The 18,637-nt window shown below is 39.8% G+C and overlaps 1 pseudogene; it reads right to left on the bottom strand.

The window, feature by feature from the left end:
• Nucleotides 1–429: 429 nt before the first annotated feature.
• Nucleotides 430–1,655, bottom strand: LOC124501198 (heterogeneous nuclear ribonucleoprotein F-like; annotated as a pseudogene).
• Nucleotides 1,656–18,637: the final 16,982 nt, after the last annotated feature.

The raw sequence follows: 18,637 nt of genomic DNA, 5'->3' as shown, positions 1-18,637 counted from the left end.
ACCAAAATGTTAATGGAAAAACACTGAAAACAGTTTTAGTTTACTCCGTATCACATGCTAGAAGAAAAGTTTGCCTGAGAAAACACTAAAGAGGTCATTTTTGTTCTTTAATTTACATCCAACTTAGCATATAGTGCAACAATTATTTCAGGAGTAGATTTCCTTAATGGGTAAGATGTCTGTTACTCATTTAGCCCATCCCCCCTCCCACAACCCCTCCAGTAACCCTCTGTTTGTACTTCATATTTAAGAGTCTCTTACATTTTGTCCCCCTCCCTGTTTTTATATGATTTTTGCTTCCTGAAGAGGTCATTTTTTAATGTAAATTTCACAAACTCATGGTGCAAAATGTGTCCCAGCTTTTCACTGTTTGTTGGCTGCCTGTGAAAATTTAATTGCAATAACTCAAACGCTCCTACAAAACTAGTCCTATCCACCCATGGTGTTCTGGCCTCTATAGCCAGCCGTATAATAGCCACTCACAGACAGGCTCTCAAGGCCAATATAAGTGGACTGGGCCGACACCCTATTTCTTGCATCATCTGGCTGCTCTATGCCCCATTGCTGGCCCCAGTAGTGGAATTCAGGAAAAGTTCTATGTGTCTGTGTTGCACGTTGGCACAGTCCTTGAACATAGCTTGTGTTCGGGAGTGGCAAACTCAACATTGACTTCTCCAATCAGTCTTCCATCAGGACCAATCTCAATATGGACTCTCTTAGGGTTGAGTGGAGAAAAAAAGTTATAAATGTCGTTCTCTACGGCTCTGTATGGCATCCCTCTCATGTGGATTCAGTGCCCAGTGGTACTCTGGACAGTGAACCAGCAGCCTCCATGTCTGTGGTCATACATGCCTGAGAGAGTAAGTAACTGAGGTTTTTCCCAAGAGAGAGATTGGTGAAGGAATAGCCATCGCTGAGGCTGCCGTACTCCTCATATCCCCCATAACCTGCACTGTAAGCACCCTACCCTTTCTTTCTAGGCCCACTTGCTTGACAGTCCAATATACCTCTTGGCTGTCCCAGGGTAGTCATAAAACCCTGACTTCTGTACAGACATGAACTTCAGAGGGAGATCTGAGTATGCCTAACTTCTTCCTGACTGCTCTTGAACACTTTATTTTATCTGTGCCCCATTCTCTCCTGCTTCCCTAGGGGCTTCTCAGCCAACTCCTGTGAGGCAAACTGCCCAAAAGCTTCCCCTGTAATCTTGCCCTCTGAGTCCACGAGCAATGTGATCCTATTTGGCACAATTTCCAACCCTGAGAAGAACTGAAGAATTTCTTTCTTGGTGCATCCAAATGGGAGTCCCTGAAACCTCACAAAGCTATCACTGGTGGTGTTGGCACTGTTTGGATTGCTGTGTTTCAGCACACAATCTATCTTGGTTCTGTGGGACTTGAAGACCTCAATGTACTGGTGTCCCATGCTTTCCCATGTCTTTTTTAGGGCCATTTTTACATCATCTTCTGATTCAAGTTCAACAAAAGCCTCACCACTCTTCCTGCCTTTTCTAGTGTAGATAAAATGAATGCCTGCATCCCCATCATGAATTGTGCAGTCAGAAAGGAAGTTCTGCTCATCCTCAACCAAGCAGCAGCAGGAAGACCATGGAGCGTGACCATGAAGCCTTCACCTCTCTCAAGGCCCACCATCATGACACTTGAGAGAAACAGATATCAAGCAAGCTTGGGTGCAGTTTTGCAGCTTAAAGAACAAACCAGGGTGGAAAGTGGAGGGGCATTCCCACAGCTGGAGAGACTCCAGGTAGGTAACAGATTGTCCGCTGAGAGGAACAGGATTGATTTATATTTTCATCACAGAAGTATGGTTTACAGACAAAAGACCCCTAATTCTACCTGACACTTAAAAATGCAGAGGGCTCCGGGGAAAGAGCAGGTGCATCTCCTTTTGTTATTATCCTTGGGCTCCTAGTCTCCATGCTCTTGCTCTTCCTCACATCCAGCACCTCAGTTGTCCCTCTGAGTACCTTCTTCTCCAGGAAGACACAGTGTAGCCCAAGATATTTTTAATTGTCTTTTGGACTAGCCCCATTTGTGGGGGAAGTTTTCTCAGCATAAATAAACTTTTTTTTTTAAATCTTTTTTTTTTCCAACGTTTATTTATTTTTGGGACAGAGAGAGACAGAGCATGAACGGGGGAGGAGCAGAGAGAGAGGGAGACACAGAATCGGAAACAGGCTCCAGGCTCTGAGCCATCTGCCCAGAGCCTGACGCGGGGCTCGAACTCATGGACCGCGAGATCGTGACCTGGCTGAAGTCGGACGCTTAACCGACTGCGCCACCCAGGCGCCCCATAAATAAACTTTTAAACCAGTGTTTTCATGCCATTTTTTTCAACTTCCATCAGATTCTAGTGGAGAACTTGCAACATCCCCTTCCAACATCCTTCATCCTGTCTTCACAGCCTGAATTGTTCATCTCACAACTATGTTGAGTACCTAACATTTGCTTCCTAGAAATTTATGCTTTTCTTAATATATAAGGATGACAGACAGTTGTTAGTCTGTCATCAAGATCTAAAATGTATTTTCTTCCAGACCCAATAGTAAACTTACCTGGTGTTTTTTTCAAGATGGCAGTTTGAGGCCATGAAAGAGAGAAAAGAGTGATCCGTACAACCACTGGACCTGACCCTTTGACTCATCATGGTCCAACGAATGAGTTTTCATGTAAAAAGCGCAACCCTTTTGTGCAATGCCTTTAACTGTGGTTTGTTGGTAGAGATTAAATTGTGGAACCACTAGCTGCATCACCAAATTTAGTCAAATCACTTGCAATGGACATTCTTTCTGATTCAGCAGTAATGAATTTTATTTTGTTTTTCCCAATTAATCAAAATGTCTCAACCATGACTAGAAAAGGAGGGGGGGGGAATCAACCACTGAACCTTTCCAATATCTAGACAAACCTCATCTTTTCATATTATAAACTATATATACATAGTTTGTAACATATAATAATAAATATATTGTTTGCAAATCTGTAACATACCATTCTCTGTGGCCTGTTTTTCCTGGAAGAAAAAAATCAGTTTTGGCAGGTCATTTTTTTTGTACTTAAAAGTAGCCTTAAGGGGCGCCTGGGTGGCTCGGTCGGTTAAGCCTCCGACTTCAGCTCAGGTCATGATCTCACTGTCAGTGAGTTCGAGCCCTGCATCGGGCTCTGTGCTGACCGCTCAGAGCCTGGAGCCTGTTTCAGATTCTGTGTCTCCCTTTCTCTCTGCCCCTCCCCTGTTCATGCTCTGTCTCTCTCTGTCTCAAAAATAAACGTTAAAATTAAAAAAAAAGTAGTCCTAAGAACAGTAATAAAGTGTTAAATCATGTGTGTGTGTGTGTGTGTGTGTGTGTGTGTGTGTGTGTGTGTAAGTAGTTGTGTGTATGCATTAACACCTGAGGACTTGGAGGAGGAGATAACGGAAAAGAAAGCATTTGTTTCAGAGGTGGTCAAAAAGGCCCTCTCTGCTTATCCTGTATTGAGGTCTGGTTCCTGGCACTTCCCTCAACTATGACAAATTCTGATGGCTCAGGTTTTGATTCCACTTCAGCACTTTTACATTTCTTGTGTTGCACATCTGTTTTCCCTGCCCATCTTCCTTCTATCTGGTTCTAATTCCTGTGTTGCAGCTTGACAGTCAGTACATCAGGAAGGATAAAAAGAGTTACACTTTTGAAGCTCTGCTAACGAGGCTTCTCAGAAGCCTGGCTGGTGGTGTGTTCTGTAGATATCACTCGTAATACAGGATTGTCTTGCTGTGAATGGACACTTGAGAAGATGAGGTTTGCGTAGAATTAGCCAAAAGTTCATGGAGTTTCTATATAGCTTTTTTTTAGGTAAAATTCATATACATAAAATTCACCATCTGAATTTTAACCATCTGTAAGTGTGTGATGCAGTGGCTTTTAGTACATTCATAATATTGTACAACCATCCCCACTATCTAGTTCCAGAATATTTTCATCACTCCATAAGGAAACTCCAAGGCTCTTAAGCTGTAACTCTCCGTTTCACCTTCCCCCAGCCCCCGGCAGTCTGCTTTCTGTCTCTACAGACTTGCCTATTCTATATATTTCATATAAATGGAGTATAAAATGTGTGGCCTTTTGTCTGGATTCTTTCACTTCCCATAATGTTTTCAAGGTGAATTTATGTTGTAACATTTAGTGGATCTTCATTCCTTTTCATAGCTGAATAATACTACATTGTATGGATATCCCACATTTTATTTATCCATTCCTTAATTGATGGACATTTGGGCTGTTCAGACCTTTTGAGTACTGTGACTGGTGCTGCTGTGAACATTCATGTACAAGTTTCTCTTTGTACATCTGTTTTCATTTCTTTTGTATATATACCTAGAAGCAGAATTGTTGTGTCATATGGTAATTCTATGTTTAACTCTCTGAGGAACATCCAAACTGTTTTCAACAGCAGCTGCACTGGTTTACATTCCTATAAGCAATGTATGAGGGATCCATTTTCTCTACATCCTTGCCAGCACTTTGTTAATGTCCAATTTTCTCACTATAGCCATCCTAGTGGATGTAAAGTGGTATTTTTTCTGCTTTTGACTTGCATTTCTTTAGTGATTAACAATGTTAATTTTTTTTCATGTGCTTATTTACCATGTGTTTATCTATTTTACAGAAATGTCTATTCAAGTCCTTTTTCCATTTTTAAATGGAGTTTTTGTTCTTCTGTTGTTGAGTTGTAAGAGCTCTTTATATATTCCAGATACTAGACCCTTATCAGATATATGATTTGCAGACCTTTTATCCTTTTCTTTGCATTGTCTTTTCACTTTCTGGACAGTATCCTTTGATACTTCTGTGTGAGTTTTACCAAGCTGGCCCCATTTGAAATTTGAAAGAGTATCAATCAGTCAGTCAGTCTCTCTCATGCCTTTGCCCCCTTTCACTTTTCTTCACTCACTTCCAGTTTTTTTTTTTTTATTTCTTTTGTACTATACTCTCCAAGGACGAGAAAAAAAATGTTTTCTGATAAATGCATTCACACTGGGGTGTAAATGACTGATAAAGCCTAATGACTTACTCTCCCACCAAAGTTGTCATCATCTCAGTAGTTGAAAAGAAAGCAAAGGAATTCATGAAATGTCAGACATTGATGAGCATAGTGTGCTAGGTTCATGAGACACATTTCTGTTGCTTCTGAAATCACAGTGAGTTAATACCTCCAGTTCTACTTAAAATAAGGATTCTAGTCCTAGGTCTGAGGTTTTTACAAGGCCAGTAAAGCTCTCTGTGAAACTTTACTAAGCCTGTGGGGCTTCTGTGGGCAGTTCTGTGCCAAGCACATTAGTGATTAAGTCTCAGTGTGTTCTGTTCTTAAATAGTCTGTGGTTCAGATGCTTTTATAAAGTAGATCCTTTCCTTGAGACTTACATATAGGACTCCTAAGATCACCTCTGAGTTCTCATTCTTATATATCTTCAGAGCACCATGAACTCTACTGAACATGGTTGCATTTTCTTATTCCCAAATCATATTGTCTTGGGGTTGAAATGAATCTATTGCCTCTTAGCCTTCTATGCCTGTTTGAGCACCCATTGGGTCTTCTCCATCATTCTCTGGATGTGATTCTTCATTTTAGCATCACAGAGGCTGTTGACAGCTCTAATAATTATGCTTGAAGACAAAACCTAAATTACCCTAATCAGCCTGCTCTGGGGCTGGCAGGTATGTGGTGCTGTCACAGCGAGTTGGTGATATACAATCTGCCATGAATAGAGCTTTTTTTCAGCTGCTCTGGCAGGGCCACCTGCCGTCTGTGCCCTACTTCCTGCCAGGAAGCTCTGTGACCTTCAGTGACCAATGCCAAGTGATTAGAAAACTGGTAGCATTTGTGCCAGGACCTTGGTCTCTGTGGGTTTTGTTTGCTGCAACAGAAAATCAGGAAGCTCCAGAAAAGAACTGCAGAGAAGTGTTCTTATCCAAAGATGCAGGGTAAGGATTCTGCCTATACAAAAGTAATGAGAAGTATCTTACGGGGAATGTTTCCTTTCCCAGACCTGTGTGAGTAAGATTTGGCCAACAAATCTCTCAAAATAAGCAAGTACCTTTAAGCTTCCTACCCATTCAGCAATGAGAACAGAGACAGGAGAATCTAATAAGATAAATGTAAAAGCTAAAAACCAGACAAGCTAAACAATGAATAATTGGAAATTGAAATTTTAAAAAATACCATTCCAAAAATATAAAAAAATAGGGATAAGTCTGACAAAATATGTGCAAGAGCTGAGCAATAAAAACTAAATAAAAATAAAAACTGAGAGAAATTAAAGAAGACTGAAATATATGGAGAAATATATCATGTTCATGAATCGGATGATTCAGTATTGTAAAGATGTGAATTCTCTGTAAAATGATCTGTGGATTCAAAGCAATCCTAATCAAAATCCCAGTGGACTTCTTTGTCAAAATTAATGAGTTAATTCTAAAATCCGTACGAGAGTGCAAAAGACCTGGGATAACGAAAGCAACTTTGAAAAAGAAGAACAAAGTTGGAGCATTAATGCTACCCAATTTCAAAATTTAGAACGCTATGATATGAAGATATTTTGGTAATGGTTTAAAGATAGAGCAATAGAAGAGAATAGATTCTAGAAATAGACCCACTTATGTATGGATACCCAATTTTCAACAAAGATACAAAGACAGTTCACTGAAGAAAGTGTAGGTTTTTTTCAACAAAAAAAGTGCTGGAATAATTGGATATCCAGATGCAAAAATAAGAATCTTGATCCACATTTTGCACACGATACAAAAGTTAACTCAAACGGATCATGGACTTAAAGCTTAAACCTACAAGAGTACAAAACTTCTAGAAGAAAACACAGGAAAAAAGGTTTATGATCTTGGGTTATGCAAAGATTTCTTGGATATGATACCAAAGATCTGATCAATAAAAGCAAACACTGCTAACTTAAACTTCATAAAAATGAAAACTTGTACTTTTTATGGTTATCATTAACAGAATGATCAGATTAGACACAAACTGGGAGAAAATATTTAAAATATGTTTCTTATAAAGGATTTGGATCAAAAACATGTAAAGAACTCTCACACTCAATAATAAGAAAATAAACAAAATGCACAAAAGATATGAATAGATGATGAAGTCCAGAACACTAAAAGAGAAGACCATTATCACAATCAGTGTCAAGAAGGAATACGCCCACATGCAGCCCTTTAGTACCATTGTCTAGAACAGCTGCAGCAGGAATAGCAACAAATAGCTCTGGTTTGGGGAGAGTTTCCACCCAATCCATTGTTTTATCTTAAGGTTCTCAACTTTTCCAAAGAAGATACAAAGATAGAAATAAGCACATGGGAAAATGTTCAGCATCATCAGTCATTAGGAAAGTGCAAATTAAAACCACAGTGAGATACCACTGCATACCTATAAGAATAGCTAAAATTAATAAGACTGACCATACCAAATGTTGATGAGAAGGTGGAAGAACTGAAATTTTCATACACTGTTGGTTAGAATGTAATTTGGTACAACCATTCTAGGAAACACTTTGGCAGTTTCTTAAAAAGCTAAAACATATTGAAAGATATTTTCACACCCACGTTCATAGCAGCACTAATCACAGTAGCCAAAAGCAGAAGCAACCCAAATTCCATGGGCAGATGAACAGATTACCAAAGTGTGGTCTACACAGCCAATGGAATATGACTCAAACTTAAAAGGGAAGAGAGTCCTGTCACATGCTACAACATGAAAGAAACTTGAGGACATCATGCTTAGTGAGATAAGCCAGTCAGAAAAAGACAAATACTCCTTGATTTCGCTTATATGAGGTATCTAAAATAGTCAAATTCATAGAAACAGAAAGTGGAATGGTGGTTACCAGGGGTTGGAGAGGGGGGAAGGGGAGTTATCTAAAGGATATAGAGTTTGATATTTACAAGATGAGGTTCTGGAGATACGTTTCACAACATGTGAATATACTTAACACTGCTAAACTTTGCACTTAAAAATGGTTAATATGGTAAATTTTATGTTGTGTCTATAATAAGAAAAATGAAGAAAAAAATGTGTTTGCGCACCAGCACCAGTGGGTGCACTCTCTCTCTCTCTCTCTCTCTCTCACTCATTCTCACTCTCTCTCAGAAATAAATGAAAACATAAAAAAATAAAATAAAATTGGGAAATGTGAGTCCTCCAAACTTGTTCTTCTTTTCCAAGATTGTTACCTCTTCTGAGATTGCATTAAATCAACATATATCAGTATATCACCAAAGATGGAAATCCAGCAGTCTTTCACAGAAACTTCTATAAATATTGAACATGCCCTTTCACATTTGATCATTTTACTAATACAAGCCATTTTCTTTTTACTTTGTTCCTAAACTCTGGGTAATCCCGTTCATGAACTTAAAGAACATTCCTAAATAGACTTTTGTCATTTGTTAATGATGTTTGACATTATTTATCTTAGTTACTTTTGTTTTTCATTAAAAACCTAGCCCTTCACTTTTAGTCACTTTGGGTTTCCCTTGAAATCTGCCACAATAGGTCCAAAAAGAAGATGGTAATATATGGCTCTGAAGCCCACTATCAGCATTTATTCTTTGTTGCTGTGATGTCTTCATTTGAGACCCTTGAAGACACAGATACTGTGGAAAGAGCTATAGCAAATCCAGCTCAAATACTGCTATGTTACTAAAGAACATCCTGAGAATGCCAAATTTATGTGGGCCAATTCTGGCATTGCACTGCCTTGCTTTGGCTTCCTAGAGAAGCCTCTTGATGGCTTTGGACCTTGAAAGTCTTTGGGCTGCAAAATGGAATGGTGAGAAAAAGAGACCTGGACACATGGAGACACTCTCTTAACAAAGCCTTGACTGTCCCTCCTCCATGAGGCCTCAGTGTCCTTACTGTCTGTTCTGTGGCAGCAGAGAACCCAGGACAAAGCAGTATGCCTGACCAGGAAGATGGAGGGGCAGAGAGGCAAGACCACAGGAAAGGACTGAAGGGAGCTTCAAGGACAGAAAGTAAGCCCCATGAAGCAAATCTTCTTCCCTGACTCTGCTATGTTGGATTCCAACCCAAACCAAGAAGCAACTGTGCAGAAGTGGGAGGGCTTATTGTTGGCTGGAGGTCACCCAAAATAGAAGATTCAAGAATGCTAATGTGCAAGGAGTGATGATGAAGTCCATAACATTTAAAAGGAGGGCCATTATCAGAGTCAGTGTCAAGAAAGAACACGCCCACACTCAGCCCTTTAGTACCATTGTCTAGAACATCTGCAGCAAGAACAGTAACAACAAGCAGCTCTGACTTTGGGAGGGATTCCACCCAATCCATTGTTTCACCTAAAAGGTCTCCAGCCTTCCCACTCCAGAATCTTACCATCATGTACTCATTCTTACTCTCTGCCTTGAGGAGGGGAACTACAGCACAGGACATGGCTGACAGCTTCACTTGGGGAAGACTTACTCAGGGCCCTCCAAAATATGTGGTCTTTTCTTTCCTTAAAGTGGTTTGCCTGAAAGGCTTCTGTAGTCCTACCACAGTACCATCTGCTATTCCTATATTCACCTAAGGGGGCAGGTTGTCTCTATTCTGGACCAGTTGGTTCTGAGCAAAACTCATAAGACAGTTTATTTTAGTGCCTGTCCTGCCTCCCACATACCTCCCCCTTTTTACGGCCTCAGTTTCCTCAGTGAAGAGGTTGGCCTAAGTTGGATGTTAAGTTCTTTGTACATCCTGTGTTCCTTTACATTCAGAAAGTGCTTGGCTTGGGATCAAGTGCCAACTATTGCCTCCTCCTACCAGAGCTTTCCTCACCTCAGCTGCTCAGAAAAGAGACCTTGAGGCCATCCTTTATTCTTCTCTCTCTCTGTCACACACCCCTTGTCTAATCCAGCTGCTGATGCTGTCAGCTCTACCTCAAGTCACTATCATCTCTCACCTGCGGTATTGCACCAGCCTCACCATTGGTCTTTCTATTCCTGCTCCCTTCGGTCAACTCTCAACTTTGCAGCCAGAGCGATCCCAAAAGGTGTGAGATCGTATCCCTCCTCCACTTAAAACCCACTGAAGCCCCCTATTTCACTCAGAGTAGAGGCCAAACACCTTCCAGAGCTTTTAAGATTCCTGCCTCAGGGCTTTGCACTTGCTGTTTTCTCTGCCTCTACACTTCATGCCAAATATCCACACAACTCACTCCATCAACTCTCTTGGGAATTTACTCAGCTGTCACCTTCTCCACTTGGGCCTATGCTTGGCAACCCTACTCAAAATGGCAATGCCCCCTATATTTCCTATCCCTTTTCCCTACTGTACCTCCTCCATAGTACTTTCATCACACCGTGTGTTGTGTTTGTTTTCTACCTACCTTGGTTAGAATGTTTCATCAATGAGAAGAGGGATTTTTGGTTGGTTGGTTGGTTGTTTTTTTGTTTTTGTTTTTTTAATGCTTATTTGAGAGAGACAGAGAGGGAGAGAGAGAGAGAGCGAGAGAGCATGAGCAGTGGAAGGGCAGAGAGAGAGAGGGAGACATAGAATCAGAAGCAGGCTCTAGGCTCTGAGCTGTCAGCACAGAGCCAGATGTGGGGCTTGAACTCATGAACCACGAGATCATGACCTGAGCCAAACTCCGGAGGCTTAACCGACTGAGCCACCCAGGCGCCCTCGTTGGTGTTTTTTTCTTGTTGTTGCTGTATCTCTAATGCTTAGAACATAGTTTGACATTTGGAAGTCTCTGAGAACTATCTAACTAGATTAATGAAATGAAGAATGGCAAGTTCTTTCTTGCCTGGAAATACAGAGGTATTGAACAGTATATGCTTTCCTTCCCTCATTACTCAGTTTCCTTCCCTTCTTAGCTTACATTTGCTACTTATTTCTTAAACCTGATATTTCTTGGAAGTGGCATGAGGAGGGACCACATTCCAGTGGCAGTCTGCAGGGCTAGTTCTTAGACTGGAAGTGTACCTCATATTACATAACACTGCATTTCTCTAGTGGCAAATCCACTCCAGTCTCTTTTCTGTGTCTTGAGCATATCATTGGCATTCTTAGCTCATGTTAGAACTTGCCTGTTTGAGAAGACAAAATTGAGATTTTGGATTCGGTATTTTGAAAGTCCATGACAAATACCCAAATAAATCCTTCCAAAACTGAGCTTCCAATCCTCCTTAGTTTTGGACATCAAATCTAAAACATCTTTTAAACTTCCAAGGGGGATTTATGTGCCAATGCCTGTGAGGAATGAAAAAAAAAAAGTGGTCTGTTAAAAGAGTCTTCATAATGAAAGCCTATAAGTGGAAATTTGAGGTTGAATCAGATGTAAAAAGTATTTCTCACTTACTCCCTCAGTCACTTACCCATTCATTTATTCACTCAATATCCATGTGACATGGTCTCTTCATGGAGTAACTGTCAAACAAACACAGTTAGCAACCAAAACTAAACTTAAAAATGATCTTTACTTTTGATTAGAGAAGTGGACCCAGAAGATCCATGAATCACCCCCATCCACCACCTTCCCTCTCTTGCTCCTGGGGAAGGGACCACACACCTGGAAAATGAATTCTTTCTCTCACATTGAGATTTCTTGGTAAACAAAATTCCCCACTTCATTATATGATATAATGACAAAGAGAGACAGTGAACCAATATCTGCAAGTAGCTCAGAACTCCTATGGAGATATGAAGAAAGTTATGCTCATTACCACCTAGGGCTATTTTTTTTAAAGTACTGCTATCTATACCCATCCTAGATAGTAAGATTTAATTGATCCATGGTAGGCCTGGTAATAAATAGTTTTTAGAAGCACCCCCAGGTAGTTCTAATGCATAGCTAAGGTTAAGAATGGATGGTCTAAATAAAAACTATAGCCTAGTTTATTTGTTAGGCCACCAAAGAGCAGTGATTTTTTTTTTAATATTTATTTTTATTTCGGAGGGAGGAGGGCACCACAAGTGGGGGAGGGGTTGAGGGATGGAAACAGAGGATCTGAAGCAGGCACTGCTCTGACAGCCCCAATGTAGGGCTCGAACTCCCAAACCATGAGATCATGACCTGAGCCGAAGTCAGACTCTCAACCGACTAAGCTACGCAGGCGCCCCTGAAGTGCAGTGATTTTAAGGTGAGATTGAAGCAATAATGAACTAGATGAAGTGAGAAGTAGAAAGGTGTGAGGGAGCATTCTAGGCAAGGGGAATAGCCATGAAAAAACATGCTAGTATGAAAGTCCTGGTTTTAGAAAGCCAAGAGCAGCCTCAGCAGCCATTTTAAACTGTTCTTTAGGGTGGAGGAATTATGCCCAAAAGAAGAACACTTACTTCCTGATTTCCCACAAAGTCATATAGGAAATCACCTAAAGAAAACCCACCATCATATGGAGCTGACACTGCCATGGGACCGTTTGGGTATGTGAATAACAAAAGGAATAGGTCTTTTCACTTTCCTGAGTAAATACAGATTAAGTTTGCAATTTTTGCACACGTAACTGCTATACACGGGATTAACGCCTCGGGATCATACCTCAGGACCCCTCAAAAGGAGTGCTAATGAATATAATTCCACATTGACTTTATGGGTTTTCAGAGACAAAGCTAAGACCCTCTGGGGACAGGATACTGGAACTATCCCATTAAAAATGTGTTCATGCTGAATAATTATCCTATTTGGTGAGGAAAAAAAGATAGAAAATGTCATTTTAACAAAGAAAATGCAGGATTTGATTCTCATATTACCAGAAGCTAAAGGAAAGAATGACCTTTTATTATACTTTTCCCCATCTGAGGAACAGGGGTCATATCTCAGTAATCATTTTAACTCTCACAGCCTCTGAACATTTTTTTGTTTATCTTCATTTTTTTGTCCTTGTCTTCCAATTGCTAATGGTTTGGGAGAATTAATGGACCAGGGGATAATCAGGGTTTGTTTCTGAGCATAAAGACTTTATGGTCTTGCCAAAGGATTTTTTTTCTACACTATATATTTATTTCCCTCTTTTGCTGATGACAAAGAAGACGCTTGCAGGAAATATTTGTCTTCTCATTTGCCTTATGCTAGTCATGAGAGAAATAGAAATTAGAATGACCTTAAATCCTTGCACCATATTGCGTCTTTACTTCAACGACTCGTGGTGTCAGGGGACAGGGGAGAGGGAGAGGAAAGTTGTTAAAATAATGTGAACGTGGGGTAGACTTTCCAATGTAAACATCTTTTGAATTTCTTCTTCACTCTGAGATGAATTATTTGAAACAAATCACTCTTAAAGCAGTTTTTTTTTTTTTTTTTGGTTCTAGTAGGCCAAAGATAAGAGACTTATTTTCAACTTGAAGCAGAAATTTTGGATCATAAACAAACCTTAAAAGTGTTTAGTGCTCTTCAGAACATTTGACACCACCTCTTTGAATTTAATATATAGTCAGTACTATATATTGAATTATATATATATTCAATACTATATATTGAATATATATGATTTGAATATATATTCAATACTATAGTATATTCAATGTATATTGAATATATATAATATTATTGGATATATATATTCAACTCATATAATCAATATATTTTAAAGAAGCTCACCTTTGTATATACTTATATACAAGCATTAACTTCTAATTAGTTGCCTTGAGGAAGAAATGGGATATTGATGGAGCCGTTTTCACTGGAAAATATTTGCAAAGTAACTTCACATTGGAAGTAGTAGAAAGAGAAAGTAATTTTCTTTTATTCTGTAAAAATTTGGGTACCTGTTATGAAAAAGATACAGGGCTAGAGGCTGAAAAAATGGATAAGATATGATACCTGGCCTTGAAGAGCTTTTATCTGAACTGGCCCTTGGATCATGGCTAGGAGCTAGCCAGAATGAGGGAAGAAAGGGTGTTCCGGATGAGGGAAGCATCATTTTCAATGACACAAAAATGTGAAAAGCTCTAGAAAGATCCAAGAGTCGGGAGATGTTCAGAGTAATTGGAACATTTGATTCATGTAGGAAAGGATAGAAGTCAAGTCTAAGATAATGAATTGGGAAGTAGCAGAGTGTAGTGGTTGACAGCACAGAGTCTGGCCTGAGGTCAATCCCTGCCTCTTCATTGAGTAGCCACTTACTCTCTGCCCCATGTTTTCCTCATCTGTAAAATAAAGAGGATAATAATAACTCATGGGTTCTGAGGATACTGCCTACATGATTTGCCAAATTAAGGCAACAATTTATCCTGAGATGACGAGGACTAATGCTAAAATGATGTCAGTGTGAAGGAAAGGAAAGGCCAGTTGCAAGAGATGTTTCTCAGATGTATTTGAAAGACCTGTCAAATGATTGGATTAGGGTGAGTGAGGAATAGAAGAGGAAGGAAGAGGTCAAGAATGGCAATCATGCTTTTAACTTGAGAAACCCTAGATGGTAGGGTTTGTGATCAAGAACAGAATTGGGGTGCCTGGTGGCTCAGTCGGTTAAGCATCTGACTCAGATATGGCTCAGGCCATGATTTCACAGTTCATGGGTTTAGTCCCCGCATTGGGCTCTGCGTTGATAGAGTGGAGTCTGCTTGGGATCCTCTCCCCCTCTCTCTGCCCCTCCCCTATTAGCTCTCTCTCTCTCTTAAAAGTAAATAAAAACATTAAAAAAAACCCTTTTTTTTTTAAATATCAGAATATAGGAGGTGAAGAAGATCTATTTTTGTCATATTGTGTTTAAGCTTCCCACATAACAACCAGGCAGAGGCCTCTGTTAGGAAATTAGTAAAAAGAGTATGGAATTTGGGAAATAATAAAAATAATGGATTTGACAGTTGTCAGTATAGAAATGGTCACTGAAGTCAAAAAGGAACTTTAAAATGAGACTATGTAGAGCAGGTTTTCTCAACTTTGGTGTTATTAACATTTGGGATGGATAATTCTTCATAATATTGGGGGTTGGGGGCTATCTTGTATGTTCTAGGGTATTGAGCAACACCCCTGGCCTCCACCCACTAGATGCCAATGGCTCTTTCCCCGTTTGTCAACAAACAAGGATGTCTCCAGATATCACCAAAAGCTATTCCCCATTCCCAGGGTAGGGAAGGTGGTAGAGATTGGTCCCTTGTTGAGAACCTCAGGAGTAGAGTAATGATGATGGAGGAGGAAACTTTGGCAAATTATATACATGCTGAGCCCAAGTTTCTGAATACATTAATTGCAAAAAATTATAACACTGGCACAGATATCATTGTAAGAAGCATTCTAAAGCAGTCAAGTGCTGAGCAAATGATACTTACTCTGATTAGCCAAAGTTTAAAAATCCATGTGTGTTATAGGTGAAATTGTGGGATTTTTGAGAGCCCTTCTTGTTAGAAGAGTGATTTTGATCACTACAAAGGATATTTATCCATCTTCACTAGAGTCAGCAATTATTCTTCACACGCAAATGATCGATTTCAGATGGCAAAGCCAAGGTCCCAAATCCTAGACTGCTTTTACTCAAGGCTGCACTGGCTGTTCAACTGGATGAAGTATTTCAATTCCCTCTTGTTTTCTCAGTTTCTCAATTTCTCTGCTCTTCCTCTATCCCCAAAAGGAGAAACTGATGCTAATGTCAGACAACATGTTTGTGGCTGTTCATGAATCTTGGTTGTCACAGTTGCTGAACATGGGATTTGTGATAATATATCTTGGTGTTACTAGGAAACATTTTTAAAGAGGCAAACAAAAACAAAGTCAGACCCTGGGTCCTGGTTTTCAACAGCAATAAATAATTCTCTGTATACTCTTTCACACTAGGCCCTTTTCCACATATAGTGGAGCTATATCTCAAAGGAAGTGCCTGAACACCAAATGACTCCTGTAAATCAAGGAACTAGCTGTAGAAAATGGCATAATCTCTGTCTAGAAACTATTCCTTATAGCCTCTTGTCTTGGGGAGTAATCATTCATGAAACTTCTCATGTAAATGTTTCCCATCTTGGATGTACCTGAGAGTAGTTGGTCTTTCTGAAGTGTGTTTTTTTGTTTGTCTCTATTATTCTCTCCCCACTCCCCAACGAAATAATCTCAAGAAGCAAAGATTTACTGCCTGGAACTGAGAGTCACTGTTCACTCAGCCAACAAAATTTGGTCTCTAGCTAAAGTCAAAGACAACTGTCTGTGAGTGCCTCAACCTGCTGAACCTGCAAAGGCTCCACCTCCCACACCACTGGCCATCGCATGGAAAATTCCTGGGCACAGAAGGGTCAGCCCACGGACAAGAAATCAGCCAGCCATGCTCCTCTGGGCACAAGGACTTTGGCATCTGGCCAACCACTGTCATTAAAAGTGGGGGCTTTTGTGTTCGTTTTTCTTAAGTTCATGTTTCGGGCAGCTTTTTATTATGATGTGATTTTTTTTTCCCCAAGGCCAGGCCTCCACCCTCACATCTTTGGTGGAATGTGTTAATAATTTGCTCTAGGAAGACGAAAGCCTCTTTGATACAAGTAGAATAAACACACGGAACACTGCTCAAAGGTCTAATTTCCACAATAGGAGCCCAGTTTGGGGACTGAGAGTTGGATGGAGAGAATGGTCTCATTTCTGAGTCACTCCTGGTTTCTCCTGCAGTGTCCGTCCTTTGCCTCTGCAGCTCTTTCCTTACTTGTCCAGCTTAGGACAATGCCCACATGTACTCTGGGGCTCTCCAGACAGTTGGCAACCGACAAAGGCAATCACTAACTGTTGTGCTAAGTCCCTATACAAGTCCTGAAACAGATTGTAAAGGCAGTTTCCTTCTGGATGGAGTAACTTTGTGTGAGCCAAGGATCTTTCTAAGTGCTAAATTAAGACTTGCTTCATGAAATCATAATATAATAGAGTAGAAAAAACCTCACTGAGTCTAACCTCTTCATTTTATAGATGAGGATGACTTGTCTAAATCACACAGATATTCCACATCCCAGTGTAGATTGTCCTCAAGACCTGTGCTGTTATATTTCCATGATTCCCAAAGGCTGGAAAAGGTCAAAACAAACAGACAAACAAAAATACTTTTCAGGATTTCTCCAACTGCCTCTTTCTGTGCCCATCCTCATTTTGAGGTGCTTCTCTCCACCAAACTCTAGGCACCACCTCAGGAGCCCGTGAGCTCTCTAGAGTCTCACTCAGTTGCTTGGTCTCAGTGGTCTGTCATGTTGGGATATCTTACCCACAGTTTTCCAAAGCCTTCAACCTACATTATCAAGGACCTGCTTTCTGAAGCCAAAGGAATTATCAACCAGGCATTCTAGCAGACAGTGGGTAAATGTATTACCTTTTTATGTCTCAGACATAAAAAAAATTCCTCTCCATTCATGGAAATTCATATGAATGTCCTGAAGCTGGCCTGGAGCATGGCTGTGATTAGTATTTCTTGGTGACCTTGGTATTTGAGGCCCTTTCAAGTTTTGTTTTGGTATTTATTCATTGGTAGGTTTGAGTACTTCAGAGGAGTTGGTTACAGGGCAGCTCATGGTCTGGTGGAGAGTCCCAGTTAAGGTATCCAAAGGCCAAATTCAGGGAAATGCTCGCAACTATGTTTGACCTTATGAAGCTACGTAACCTCCCTGTGCTCTGCCTTCCCAACTATAAAACCTGCTAAAACCTGCTCTAAGTAGTTTGTCAGGATTGATGTGAATGTAATTAAACAATATATAGTAAAGTAGTTCTTTAAGTAAGTGGATGGAAAAGAGTTTTATTATTTATGGTAGTATATTTTTCACCAATTAATCTTATGGATTTATAAACAATGGATAAATAATCCTACTTACACGTGGCTATTTCACTAATGAGAGACTCCTACTGTAACCTTCACTCCATGCAGCATGCATTCATGTGTTTTTCTACATTATTATGATGAATTTTCTATGTAAATGTTTGCAAGTTTTTTTTTTGAGGCACCCAAATATGCACTTTTTAGCCACTTTGATCCAAAGATTATTCCATTGTTTTTTTCTAAAGCTTCAAACATGACAGTAATCCTCTTTTCATCCAAAATTTCTGGCTTTGATCTTCATTATCTTAATACTCAAAATACATAGTTTTTTGGTTTTTTTGTTTTTGTTTTCGTTTTATCATCAAAGTCATAAGATGTGTTTTGGCCCAGACACCTCAAGAGATTGAGTTCACTTCTTCAGTTCTCTGTCAGAGAACTCTGACAGAACTTCTCTGTCAGATTTTTCCTTTGTAGAAATTTCCCTGAGTATCCTAAGTTCACATTCCTCAGACATGTCCTCCTCCTCAGCTGCTATCCTCCTTATCCCTCTCTCACTACGCTGTACACATAGTCCTTTCTAGAACACACAGTTCAAGGATTATTTGAGAAAAATCCCACTTAGTGGCCAATTGTTTAATTCCTTATGACTTCATTTCATCTCAAAGATAGCATTTGATTTGTGTTTTTAAATTAATACTCTTTTCAAAGTTGAAATGTCCCTGAGAAAAATTAGCAGTACTTTTAATCCCCTGGGAATTAGTGACATCTTGCCCCTTAATACTTGACAGCCATTACAGTTTGAAATTTCTGCCTGAAGCTTCTTACCGAAATCAGCTCCTTGGCCATTTATGTTCAACAAAATACTAATACTTCTTATTCTGTCCCCAAATCATACCCTTGCTTCATGTGTTTTGAGAGTAAACT

The sequence above is a fragment of the Lynx rufus genome, unplaced genomic scaffold (genome assembly GCF_022079265.1).
Source record: "Lynx rufus isolate CCGP_SWC_20201006 ecotype Redwood Valley unplaced genomic scaffold, mLynRuf1.p SCAF_1, whole genome shotgun sequence".
Taxonomy (NCBI): domain Eukaryota; kingdom Metazoa; phylum Chordata; class Mammalia; order Carnivora; family Felidae; genus Lynx; species Lynx rufus.
Note: the sequence above shows the minus strand (reverse complement) of the source record. Positions and strands in the feature narration are given on the sequence as shown.